This window comes from Ambystoma mexicanum, chromosome 4q (assembly GCF_040938575.1).
Source record: "Ambystoma mexicanum isolate Mex_15411 chromosome 4q, UKY_AmexF1_1, whole genome shotgun sequence".
Classification (NCBI taxonomy): Eukaryota; Metazoa; Chordata; class Amphibia; order Caudata; family Ambystomatidae; genus Ambystoma; species Ambystoma mexicanum.
In genome coordinates, this window is record NC_090928.1 from 719663358 (window position 1) to 719676634 (window position 13277).

Below are 13277 nucleotides of genomic sequence, written 5' to 3' on the forward strand. Positions count from 1 at the left end.
TATGTGCATTTTAAGATTGTGATGATTCTGCACCTGGAAACGATGCAGATTGTGTGAAAAGCAATATCCTGTCTGAATATCTGGTGCCCTGATACTATTGACAAGTAATCAGAGGCATAGTCCATACCCATTATCCCTTGCAGGCTAAGTAAATGACATTGCAATGTTGCTCTCCACTTATAGGGTAATGTTAGTAATGCTAAAATAGGAGACGATTAGCATCACATTGGTCTTCTCAAAAGAGGACAAATTCATATTTGAGTTTTATTATGCGTTAACTTGCAAGGGGGGGGCGCTCCAAAATAAGCCCTCAAGAAATGAGTGCACGTTTGTCAGTAAAGCAAGTTTATTGTATACAAATGGCCGGGAGGGGCTAGACGACTCCTTAGAGACAGAACTAACAGATTCTCCACAAACCACACAAGTTACACTTTATATGCATTGTTTCAAAATTTAACACCCTTCCATACATTTTCTTACAAAGTCATCCCCCCAAATATGATTGGCTAACCCTATACAAGGAAATTTAATCCCCCTTAATTCCATATGCTCTTATTGATCACATTCACCTAAACACCATCCCATTCAACACACATTTACATTAGAAGATATTTTCATAGTAGATCATGACATCATCCCATGATTACTTATTCACCTACAACAATCCTGATTTATTACAAGCTCCATCTTGTCGGCAGCCTCTAACATAGCTTTTACAAGAACACTTCATCAATATGAGGAGGGAGAGAAATACATAGGTTTCCTTTCAATAAACATTAAACATCTTATCTTAACAGACTTGCTTAGGCCCCTGGTATTTCACGTTTCATGCTAATATGTTGTGACTTCCATTTCAGCCCACATGGCCCTTGGCCCACATCCTAGTCAACTTCCTGAGAACCTAATTGAAACCCATAAACTATTTGCCACCTCTGCCCTTAAGCACCTGGTTCATTAACTGGCCCAGAGTCAACCCTATGTGGCTGGACTTCCCTGGTCCCTGAATAACAAGCAACCATGTTCTCAGGAGGATTATATCCCTTACCCACAATAGCACCATGTCACAAACCTATGACCCACTAGCACTTTATGCTGTCCTGTCCTCGAATGACCATTTGATACTATCACAACTGGTCAAATGCAGTTAGCTGCCTTCCTTCTTCTTTGACCCCAGTCAACCAATACTCCAGGCCATACAAAGTTCATCTCACCAAACCAGGCTTCTGCGGCCTACACAAACCCCAGCTATGAGAGACCTGTGGCATACAACCTACCATGTGTGTTCAGGACTAACGCATCCCCTCACAGTGGCTTCCCCATCCGCAGAATTTCTCCTCTTGAGTGTGCATATGAAGCTACTCACTTTCCATCTTTAGGCGCTACGTTGCACGTCACACAACTACACTGTATTCACACTGTACCCGCATAATTGTCATTGGGCCTCATTATGAGACCGGCGGCAGCCGTACCGGTAAAACCTGCACGGATGCCGCCGGAATCATTTTTTTATGGCACCCGGGAATGGGCAATTACCGGAGCATTACGGCCCCGGCGGACCCGGTAATTGCCCATTCCCAGGTGCCGGAAAATATTGCTCCCCATTCCCATATGAGTCCCATTGGACTCAATGGAAATGGGGAGGCCAGATGCACCGGAACCATTTGTGAATGGTGCTGGTGCATCCAACATGGTCTGCTTGCGGGTGCCGGTACGCCCGTGAGGTCAGACCTGGCGGGTGGAAACGTACCCGCGAGCAGACCTCGTAGTTTGCCTTTCCGGTAACAACGGTACCGGCACTGTTGTTGCCAGGCCGGGAAGCTCATAATGAGGCCCATTATGTTGTTGCATGTATTCACATCTAAAATGTATCAAACTACACACAAAATAACACTAATAGTATCACTCATCCCATTCCAACTAACTATACTAGAAACATAACAGATTGCAACATTACACAAACATCGCGTCTATCCCAGTCATCAATATGGCGAGCACAATGTAAAACTTTTTTTCTACATTGAGACCAATATTGCCCATCCCAACAGTGCATAAGAAGACAGTTTTATATCACCCCCAGAGCAATGGTTGTGTGGAGAGATTCAACTGCACTGTGATTGATGGGGTCTTGATGTCAGTAATGAGTAATGAAGATTGGCAGAGGGATTTGATATGGAGAGTATTTCAGTACTGAGTGACTCCACACCCCACCATTTTAGATCATGAGGGGTCACAAACCCAACACGTTGCTGACTCCTGATTGGTTGAATCATTCCAAAATATGAGTTATATGAGGCTGTGTTGAGGATCGGATACGATAGAGTGGTGTAGCCTCTAAATTGAGGTATGATGTAAAGTTTGGGAGTAAGAGTAGATCATTTCTGCCTGGAGATGTGAATCTACGTTTTCATGAAACAAGAGGATTGAGAATGATTATGGCAATTCGGTGAGGGTGGAAGATGGTGATGTCTAGAATAAAAGAAGAGTAACGAGATACCAGCAGAAAGCTTCCATGATGACAACACCTCAGTATGTATAGTCAGCTATTGTTTATACCATTGTTTGTTTATACCATTGTTTATAGGTTGCAGTCAGATCATTTCATCAATTGTTTATCGTATCCCTTCTCCTTTTGCTTCATATGTTTTAGTTGTCCCCCCATCCATCTCTCCTGTTTTGGTTTTGTATATATTATCCATTCAAGTTGTTAGATAGCTCAGAGGGAGGGATATGTGTTATATATTAATATTGTAAACTTCAACATAGGCTGCAGCTCACCTTCGAACGTCCATCATATATTCTTTATTTTTGAATAAGAGGATGCTGAAGAGAGAGAGAATGGAATGGTTGAGGGAGTTCGGATGGAGACAGCCTGTAGCTAGAGGAAGAAGTGTAGGGCAGTTGGCTCCTGTCTACTAATAAAGGAATCATCTTCAACATACCTGGCAGTGGTTAACCTTTATTTTCAGCGTCGTTTTAACTTGCAGAAATAACCAACTTATGGCCCTCAGGAAAGGCTATATCAAATAATTAACTTCTTTGTATTGCTACTGGATGATTGCCATACCACACCTAATGCTCATGTTTAAACATTGATTTTGTATATACATGGATCAATTTCAATAAAAAAATTAAACAATGTGAAATACATATATTGGGCATATACTAAAGTACTAAATGGTAGAAATTAGCACAAACATTACAACAGGGCTTTTAACCAGGGTGTTATCCATTTTGCAGAAAAAAAAGTGATTTGGAAAAAAATACACACATGCACAAGTGTGCTTTTCCTCTTTGAGAGCAGGAGTGATAGGCAGTGAGATATTACTGAAGGGCAGCAAAGCTGGCACAAGGGCAGCAAAGCATAGAGAACCGATAGAAATGCAAGGGACATGGTCACAGATAACAGTGGCAAAATAATGGAGGACAGAAATAACCCACCACCGACCTCTCCTTTTCCCCCAGTCATGCACCACAGCTAGAGCGATCCACGATGAGTAGCCTGCCCCACAGCAGACATATTCAGGGAAAGACACCCCACGTGGAAAATGTATGCATTCAGGAAAGCCCAGCCACGTAACGCATTACATTGAAGCATTAGACTAACCATGTCCCACCCACATTATTAGGGTAGTTCACTCGTGAACCATGGAGGAAGTTAGCCTCTATGCTTGGGGAGGAGGCAGGGCTGGCCAACGAACAACAAGCAGGAGTGCTGGAGGGTAACACTGAGCAGAAACGGGATCTCCGCTGAAGACATACTTCTGAGGCACTGTCGAAACTAACTGATGTACTAACCAATCCTTCCCATTCCTGCTCCTCCAACATAACTTACACCACTATACATGACTGTGGGCTAGCCAGACCACACAGACACACCTAGCATTAATCTAATTCTCACACTCAACTAACTCTCTGAGACTCTGGACATAACCTTAGACGGAATATTAAAATGCACATAATTCACAAATCCATCTACACTACACACAAACGCACACCAACACAACTCCATCAAACAGCTAACAGACAACCGCGACACTGGACCCCCCCTTACGGATACAACTAACCAGTGCGCACGACCATACCTTCACCCTAACCACATATGACCTACACACCCAACATTAAAACACTCGCACACATGCAAGGCTCTGAGTCCTACCCCTACGGTGACAAACCGGACCTCTCAGCCAGCTCCCACACACAAGACAACGCACACAGATGCCAGTTTCTCCTGGTTCTGAACCTATCCTATCATTCTATCCTCACACACCCCGCCCTTTTCTCTTGCAGAGCCACGTGAATGCATGGAGACTGCCCCTTGGTGGTAGCTGTGCATGGTATAAATCAACATAACTGCTAGAACGGCAGTTTGTGGATTTGTGGGACAAGAGGGCGGTTGGCTCTCTGTGGAGAGAGAAAGGCATTCCTCACATTTCTGGTTTCAAATGTCGGTTGGGAGTTAACGGCTATGTCTCTACTGAGAGTCACTGCCCCAGCTCCTCCACATATCTGCATGCTAGCACCTCAACGTAATATCCAACTGCCTTCCACTCCCGTTTATGGGACCAAAGGGGTAAGATACACTTATTTGTGTGTATACTGTTTGGGCCTCTGAGGCGTTAAGGTTAGAGGTCTGTAAACATTTGTAGGAGGAGAACAAAGCCTAATTTAGCCCAACAACTTCAGAAGTCAATTCGCCATTCTATCTCTGATCATCTGTTGACCCCATCTCATTCTTGAGAATTCACAAACATCACTTACCTGGCCTATCTCCTTGCAGAAACCTTCCTATCAATGAATCAGACTGACCTTTCTGCTGCAAACATAAAATCTGAATTTCCCCCGGTTTATGGTCATAAAACCGAAAAAACAAATCCCGAAAAAGAAATCTCGAAATGAAAAGGTCGAAAAAAAAAGTCGATTTTTTTTAATGACGTTTTTTGTTCGAAATGGGGGGGTTCCCCCCAACCCCCCTTTTTTTCATTTTTTTTTTATTTTACCCCTTTTTTGTTACTTACCTGACCCCAAAAAAGCATATAATTAAATAAATAAAAAATGCAACTTTTTTTTCTATATTTTTTTTTCGAGATTATTGTAATTCGAGATTTTTTTTCGGTCTTTTGACTGACCACCATTTCCCCCATTAGTTCATGATTCTGAGAAGCCTTGTACATATTTTACAAATCTTTGATTTTTAATTCAAGGCCAAACAGATATGTCTTAGAGAGAGTGGAATCCCGAATGTAGAGGAGCAGTTATATGCCTCTGCAGGAAATCCCGCCCCCCCCCCTACCTGCTGTATATTGGAAGCCTGAGATTTTGCCATGCTTGCCAAGAGCAGTTGTGACCATACCACAGCAAATATTCGAAAGAAGATACCGACTGAGAAAACCCTATCAAATGTATTCCCGAAGAGATGATAATCTGAGGGAGGAACTCCCTGAAGGAATATGAAAACGAGTGAAAGAGGAGCTGCTGACGTCACGAGAGACGAGCACGACGCACTGAGAATACTGGCTGAAGAGAATGCATGGATCTTATAGAAACTGATGACGGAGTTAAGAATCGAGTAAACTTTCATGTGCAAAGAGAAGATTGCACGTGTGTGACGCACTGCAGAAAATGCAAGCCGTTCAATAACTGTACAGATGCAGCAACGCAAGTAGATTAAGTCATTTTAGAAGCTGGCTATATGTAGTGAACAGACTGCAGGCGAAGCCACAATTATATGGAAGCTGGACATTGCTGTCATGAATTTAGTGAGCCGGGACCCATGCAGAAGAAAGGCAGAGAACTGTGTTGTAGCAAGCATAGGCTGACATAGTGGATAGTAATGGCAAAGGTGTTTGGCCTGGTATCAAAGTTCAAGCTGCCAAGGCCGGTTATCTATTCTCGAAGGCAGTGAACGTGAGAAGCTGAATCGTCTGTTGTTAAGGTGCGAAGAAAGAACACCAAGCATGCCTAGTTTTATGCATTTAAGATATTTAAATGCTGCAAAATGGACCAAATCGTGGTCTCATGTCACGTGAGCCAAGGTTGGAAATAGAGTTGAGCTTGGAGTCCTAAAACAACGATAGTGCGTGCTCGCACTCCCTTATATTCACAGAGACAAGAATACACTGCAAGGCCAAGTTGGAAGACAATCTTCATGGCAGAAGGCATGGGTGATGAGAGACGTTGGGCTAATTGGGCGGGGAGGTAAAGTCAAGTCCACCTCCTGGTACCTGGGTTTGAGCGTACGTGCTGCTAAGTGAACCAAATGTTCCAGACATGGCACAAGCGTGCCAACCAATTGTAGATGGCCGTATAACAAAGGGCCTTATAGTTTGAAGACCAATGATATACTGTGTACTTAATAGCGCTGAAGATTACATGTTTTAGAGGTAGGCATAAGTTGTCCACCTGACAGTAGATGTCCAATTACAATCTCACCCCTTATAGAAAGTATACTTAGATTTTCCCCTTGAGCCTATCACAAACCCCGTAGGTTTTTATTTTTGTTAGGGAGGATTGTCAAAAATGTGTTAATTCCCTTCTACCTTAGAGACCCTGAGCTCTTTTTGCTGGACTTTAGGACTTTTTATCTCTCTTGTAATTTTAATGTTATTTATTCTCTGTGTTTCTTTTGACTTTGGAGTCTGACACACTCCATGGGCATCATCTTTACATTGTGTCACATGGGTTTATAGTGATAGCATCAAATGCAAAAGCATCAAAAAAATGCATCGAAAAAATGATTTTTTTTGTAATTATTTTTATGGGGGTCCCTCCCAACCCCCGTTTTTTTACCCCTTAAAACCCATTATAATAAAAATAAAACCTTTACCTTTAAAAAATGTGCATTCAATGCTTTGTATTCGATGGAATCACTGGATACCTGTCACATGGCACCTTCAGTGCAGTGGCACAGGGAAGTCTCTTGGATTTCCCAAAGGTTTAAATGCCTCCTTTGTGAAACTACTGTTTCCAAGAGCAGTGAAGTGAAATTGACTTTACTTACAATTTGTAACTTTCTAGACCCAGAACCCACTATCTTACCATAGGTTGCTGGGGGGGGGGGTTACTTAGTATCCCCTTAGTCTAGTTTCCCATATAACATGTTCATGTTACCCTTTCTACAATTAATGGCTGGTGGTAGTGGTTTACTTTTTACTATCATTGTTTGTTTTTACCACGGGCTGCGTTCGCAGCCACGTTAAGGCACCCATGGATGCCCACTTCATCAAAATGGCCCTGGTCTTCTTTTTTCACCATTTTCTGTTGGAAAGGTCCTTCTTGAGATTTACTCTGCACGCCAAACCAAGTTTGGTCTCTTTGTTCATTTTGTCTTTGGCAGGATTCACGAGTGAAGCCAGCCTCTGGCTACAGTATGTCTGGCAAGGGCAGGAAGTGAGGGAGGTGCCCGAAACTCCCTGTGCTTAATCCCCTTTGTGACAGGAATGCACCCAAAGGTGATTGGCCGATTGACTGTCCAGCAAGGAGAGCCACCCTGCTGCGTGATTGACAGCTCGGCTGGAATTAATGGGATAAACCTGCATAAAAGGTGAGGCTTTTTGGCTTGGAAGGCAGAGTCGACTAGTGGACAAAGGTATCCGAAGAAGAACCTGAAAGAGACACCTGCTGCAAATCCTGGACCGTTGGTTTGCCCGGTGAAGCCCTGCTGCTGTGCTGAAGCTCCGCATTCACCTCGACTAGAGAAGCCCTGCAACAACGACTTCTCCCTTTGAGTTGGTGGGACCAATCAACTCCAAAGTAAGCCTGTCTGGACATCCTCTCGAAGCTGGTTGTATTTCCCCTGCTGTTGCTGCTGGAACCGAAGAGCCAGGGAGAGGAACACCAGATTGTGTGTGTTTGCTTTTAAGTCGGACACAAGCACTAGGAAGATCCTCTGGACTTCCCTGATGCAGGACTGACCGAGCCTGAGCCACCTCAACAGAGTGCTGGAGCCCAGAAGCAAGGAAAGTCTAAAGTGGTATCCGAGAACTGCAGTGTTGTTATTTGCTGTAACACGCGAGGAGCTGAAACACAGAAAGACTGCTGAATTGAAGTCTGCCCATTGCTGCTGCTGACAGTCCCATTGCAGAGCAGGAGACCCCAGACGTCCTCACTCTTGGCCCCACGACTGAGGCTCAGGAACAACAGGATCTGCAGAGCTGTACAGGAACAGAAGCCAGCTGGAACCGTTTCTTCTAACCAGAGGTACTGTAAAGTCTAAGAGAACTTACCTCTTGTTGTGTAGCCTTACTTTCTCTGAGTTGAGACCTGTCTTGGTTACCTTGCAGAGTTGCTAAAGCCTTGTCCCCCACAAGCCTCTCAGCTTGTGGCGCTTCAAGTGTTCTATTTTCTACAAACATTTCTAAAAACATTGTGCAAGGCTTTTTACCTACCTGCAAAGAAGACCTCCAGCTCCCCTTGACATTGTGCAATTAACATTGGCTGTCCTGGCTCCCTGAGAGACTCCTCTTTACCCTCTGACGTTGTGCTTTGGAAGGTGTTTAAAAGTACTTGCCTGTTTATGAGTTATTTTTTAACCTTTGTGTTATTCCTCTATTTTATCTTTTACACCTAACTCAGTATTGCACTAAATGTACCAGTGATAAATCAATTTCCACAGTGTCCCAGCTATTTAAGTCACCTGAGGGTCTAGGAAGTGTCTGTGTGCCATCCCCAATGGGTGTCTTCTGATTTAGAGAAACTAAGATTGTTTTGAAGTAAATTTAAGTGTTACATGTTTTGCTCCCTTTCTGAAGAAGGCTTATATAACTGACTGTGAAATAAAATAATTGTTTTATTAAGAAACCTTGAGTATAAGTGTTTATTTGGATAACTGTATCGTGAAACTCGGTGTCACATTACTGCTCACATTGACCGCTCTTGAGATAAGCCTAGCTGCTCGACCACACTACCAACCTGTGTAGTTCAGACTTATACCAAAGGTTGGGTCCTTATTGTCAGGAGGTCAAGGTTATTGTATTGCACCCAAAGGGTACTGCATACAATCTTGCCTAACAATCATTTGCAACGTAGTATGACATCACGTCTGATGTATTTATTGTATAAAAGGTTTTTTTATGTGAAATGCATTGAAAGCTCAAGAGACCAACCGTTGATGTCCGTTTGAACTCCCCGTTTTAGATAATTGTTATTAAAACAGCAACATTTGCCATCTTCCTGAGTTGGTTTGATTATTTGGTGTCAGAGTTATTTTGCATCCTCATCCATTGCATGCACGATATCCAAAGGGCCATATGCTCACCACCTTACCGACAATACAGAACCCATGTATGTATGTCTTAAAATGTTCCCATAGAGCCCTCCGGGAGTAAACTGAACCAAGATTACTATCAAAGACTAACCCAATGTATGTCTTCATTGTATGATAAAATGTTAGATTCAGCACTCATCTCTTTTCACCTCTAACCCTCACTCGAGAGCCATAGGCCCTCGAGCGACGAGACCTCAATCTCAGCCACCACCAAAGAATGGTACTAAAGGATTGGAGGCAGAATCTTGTGCTCCTGGACCCAGCAAGCCATTTTGGCAAACACCAGCAGATATGCATTGCTCAAAGCACCATCATCGGCCAAAGAGTAGAAGGCACATTCCCAAACATTGGGATGGCCATCACACACTACATCCCTCAACCCCAAGTATTACAACGTTTTATCAAAAAAACAGATGGCAGGAGAATGAGCTATACTAAAACAAGTAGATTTGTCCAAGTTAGATTAGAATGCCAAATTAAAATCACACCTTCACATATAATAGTTGAGTGTATTAACTCATGCATTTGCCCTATCACGCCACAATAAAACTCTGAGTCGTCGAAGTGAAGGCAAAACACATTAGATAATAAACCATTTACTTCCCCCAGTGCACAAGCAACAAATACAAATCTACTATTTGGGTCAGGGATCATTTTTGATAAACAAATTTAGTGTCAAATGCATGGAAATTGGAAACACCCCGGGAATGACTAGCATGACTGGCGAACTAGTGGTGGAAACGCTAGTATCCCTAAATAGTCATTGTTTGATGTGCCTACTGATGGGTCTCCTGCAAAAAAAGGAAATGTTCATAAGCTATTATGAGAGGTAAGATAAAGCTTTTCTTCTATCTTTATGGAATGATTGAGGCTTTTAAAATTCAGTAATAAGATCTGAAAAGCTCAGTTACTGTGACCAAAAATGGGAGTTAAATTTCCTGCACCTTTGAGAGTCCAAAATTCGCTGTCACTCCTTCAGTCCACGCAGCTAGGACCATGCATAAATGGCAGGCGGCGCTCACTCAATTTGCACTGCTGAGTATAAAAGGGAAACGAGAAGGCAATTTTGCCTCCACTTTACAACGCCCTTTTTGAACTCTGAAGCGCAAATGGTGAAAATTACGCAGAGGTGACCTTTTTGCACCCAAGTGCAACTGTAATAGGTCCCCTCCATGCAATTTGCAAGAACATGAGCACCCATGCACGCCATGGAACCATTCTTCAAAAGACTTAAAAAAGGACCAAAAGGTAACTTACAGAGGAAAGGATCACCTTCGAAAGGAGGACAGATGCAGAATCCTCAATCACACACATTTTGCAATGATAAAGGCAGGCTGAACCCCCAAAGATGCTGGACGAAGTAGTGTTATCTTCCACCTGTGCTGCCTATCTTAAAAGTCACAAGCCTCCTCTGGTGATAGGGAGGTTGACCGTTAAATTGCACCTGGAGCCTAGCTGGGTGCAACATAGAATAGTGTATCCTTCGGTCTCTGATTATTTTCTTAACTCTGAGGAATGATCTGTGAGAAGCTTGAACAGCAGCAGTAAAGTCTAGATAAATGGCAACCGGCTCACACTTATCACAAACAAGAATTTGCTCCAAAGGCACCCCTCATATAACTGCAGGTGCTTCTAAACCAAAATTACAATCATTGTTTCCAATGTTACTTAATAATTATATTTGAAAATTGTATTACCGCCACCACATCTAACATGGAAAGCTGCTGATTGCCAAACAATTGTAAATATCACTGTCTCAATGTACAGTTCAGAATTCCTTGTCCCAGTAGGCAGTGGTAATCCCATTTAGAGAAAATCTACTGAGCAAATCCTCATCCCCGAATCGTCATTTTTAGTCAAAAGTGCATTTACTGTGGTTTCTAGCTATTGAGGGCTGATCATGGGTGTTTTGCTTGCCCTCTAAATTGGAGATTTTTTGCTCCTTCTTTGTTAAGAGTGTACCATTTTTAACCAACCTTGTTTGCATAGGATATACTTGCCTTTCAAAGTATCCAGTTTAGACACAAGCCTCCCAATCCCAGCTATTTTAAAGAGTATGCCTTTGTTTTCCATTGGGAGGCAGTGACTTAAAGGGAGGTAAAGATTGGCCATCACTGGGCTTCAGACAAGCCCCCTTGTCAAATGTGGGGCAGGCCTCCAATTCATTGTGTTTTCCGATTCTCCTCTTGAAAACACTCGGTCATATGAAAGAGCACTAGCAGGAGATGAAAATGTACGACACAGATTGCAGTTGTCCAAAAGAAGTCAAGTACGCCAGTGAAAAAAACGGATCTGGAGAAGGCACTATAGCATTGCCAAACCGAGAGCAAGCTGACCCAGGCAGCCCTGATACCTAAACATAGAACTGTCACCCATGCTCTGTGTAATCAATATGGCGCCTAAAGCCTGGGCACCAGCAGTTACAGAAACAAAAGGATGTTGTCAGGTTGCCACACATCAGGACCGCTCAATGGATAGACCACCAGACTGTATGACAGTCTGCGGGTACACCTCCCACTCGCTGCTTCCTTCCTTCACATTACCAGCTCTGCAGCATGAAATCAATGCTCTACTCAGCAGCCGGTGAGCTCCCTTGGATACTGTCGTGGTCCTCCAGTGGCAAGTGCACGTCTCAGGCTTATGTCCTCAGTCACCACAGATCCGGCGGTGTCCTGAAATATGGGCAGTAATGGCCAGCTGTGCAGAATACCAGCAGAGGTGGAGCCTCTGTGGCTGGGGGGGGGGGGTCCCCAACGTCTGCTGATGCACTGCACTCCTGCTATCATCACCGACAGGATCATACTGCCAGCTAACTGCAACCTTCCTCTGTGCGTACACTTGTAACAGACAGCGTCAGTCCGAATAGTGCAGGAGTATCGAAAGAGGGATCAGATTCTCAGTGTTATGATGAATTACAGGAAGAGTTTAACAGGGCTTGGCAGAGCGCTTAAAAAATATTGACTCCTGTTGTCTGGTGAACCCTTAAATCTATGATTACGCATTGAAGGAGGCACTCTTTGTGTGCATTCATAAGGGGTGCTTGAGGGAGTGTCTCTTTGCCATAAAAGGTGTTTCTATACTAAGTGCTTTCACACCACACTTGGTGTACTGATTGGAAAGCTTCAGGATTCTTAATTGCCATATTTATGTTCGAGGTCTTTTTTTTTATTCCGGCAATGTTCCGTTGACCAGATATCTGCTTGCCCTCAGCTGTGTTTTCTGTCCATGCTTTTTATGCCTTTTTATCTGCCCTAAGTCTCCCTTTTTTTCTGTCTGCCTATGCTACTGGGCAGATACAAATATTCAATGTAACAATTTCCAAATACCTTTTAAAAGATAATTTTTCCGTGAAAGTGATTAAAAAAAACAGGTATCCCAAAAGAGAATTGATCAGTGAAACTGATGTCATTGTGCCATTTCTAAATGTTGCTAATATTGTTTTCATAAAAGCACATTTCCGAAGCAAAAGATAGAAAACCTTCCCTTATTAAAGCACCTCGTTAACAGTCAAGCTATTTAAAGTAGGGGTGTTACACCTGCTGTTTTTTTTGTTGTTTAAGTTCTTTAGATTAGACGGAGGGTGCACTGTGGCTAAAGCTGTGGTATGACATGGCCAGCAGTAGGAATGGATCTTGAACAATAATATGAAAAAACTAAAAAGGGAAGAAAAAATGATTAAGAGCACACAATGAGCAACACAGGAAAACATGAATGCTAGCATAATGTTCAGTTATTATGTCATGAAAATACAGCTTGGCTTCAGTACACATCATTAAAAGAAAACAAAATATCATGAAAAACACAAAGGGTAGCTATTTTTGGACTGAAAACATTCAGATAGGAATTAGACATGAATAGTGTTTCCAAATGCTGGCACATGAACACGCTAAGGCACATTTTTAGTCACATGACATATGCAATTTACACATTTGGAAAGCAACCAGTTGAAGTTTTCAGAGCTACTGAAGCATTAATATGCAGCTCCATAATTGTATACTGATTTACAGCTATTGTA

At 42.9% G+C, this 13277-nt stretch overlaps 1 protein-coding gene across 2 annotated transcripts in view; it reads right to left on the reverse strand.

Moving 5' to 3' along the window:
* The window catches only part of PAK5 (p21 (RAC1) activated kinase 5), a 1510924-nt gene that overhangs the window by 443782 nt on the left and 1053865 nt on the right, over positions 1–13277 (reverse strand). The window lies entirely within an intron of this gene.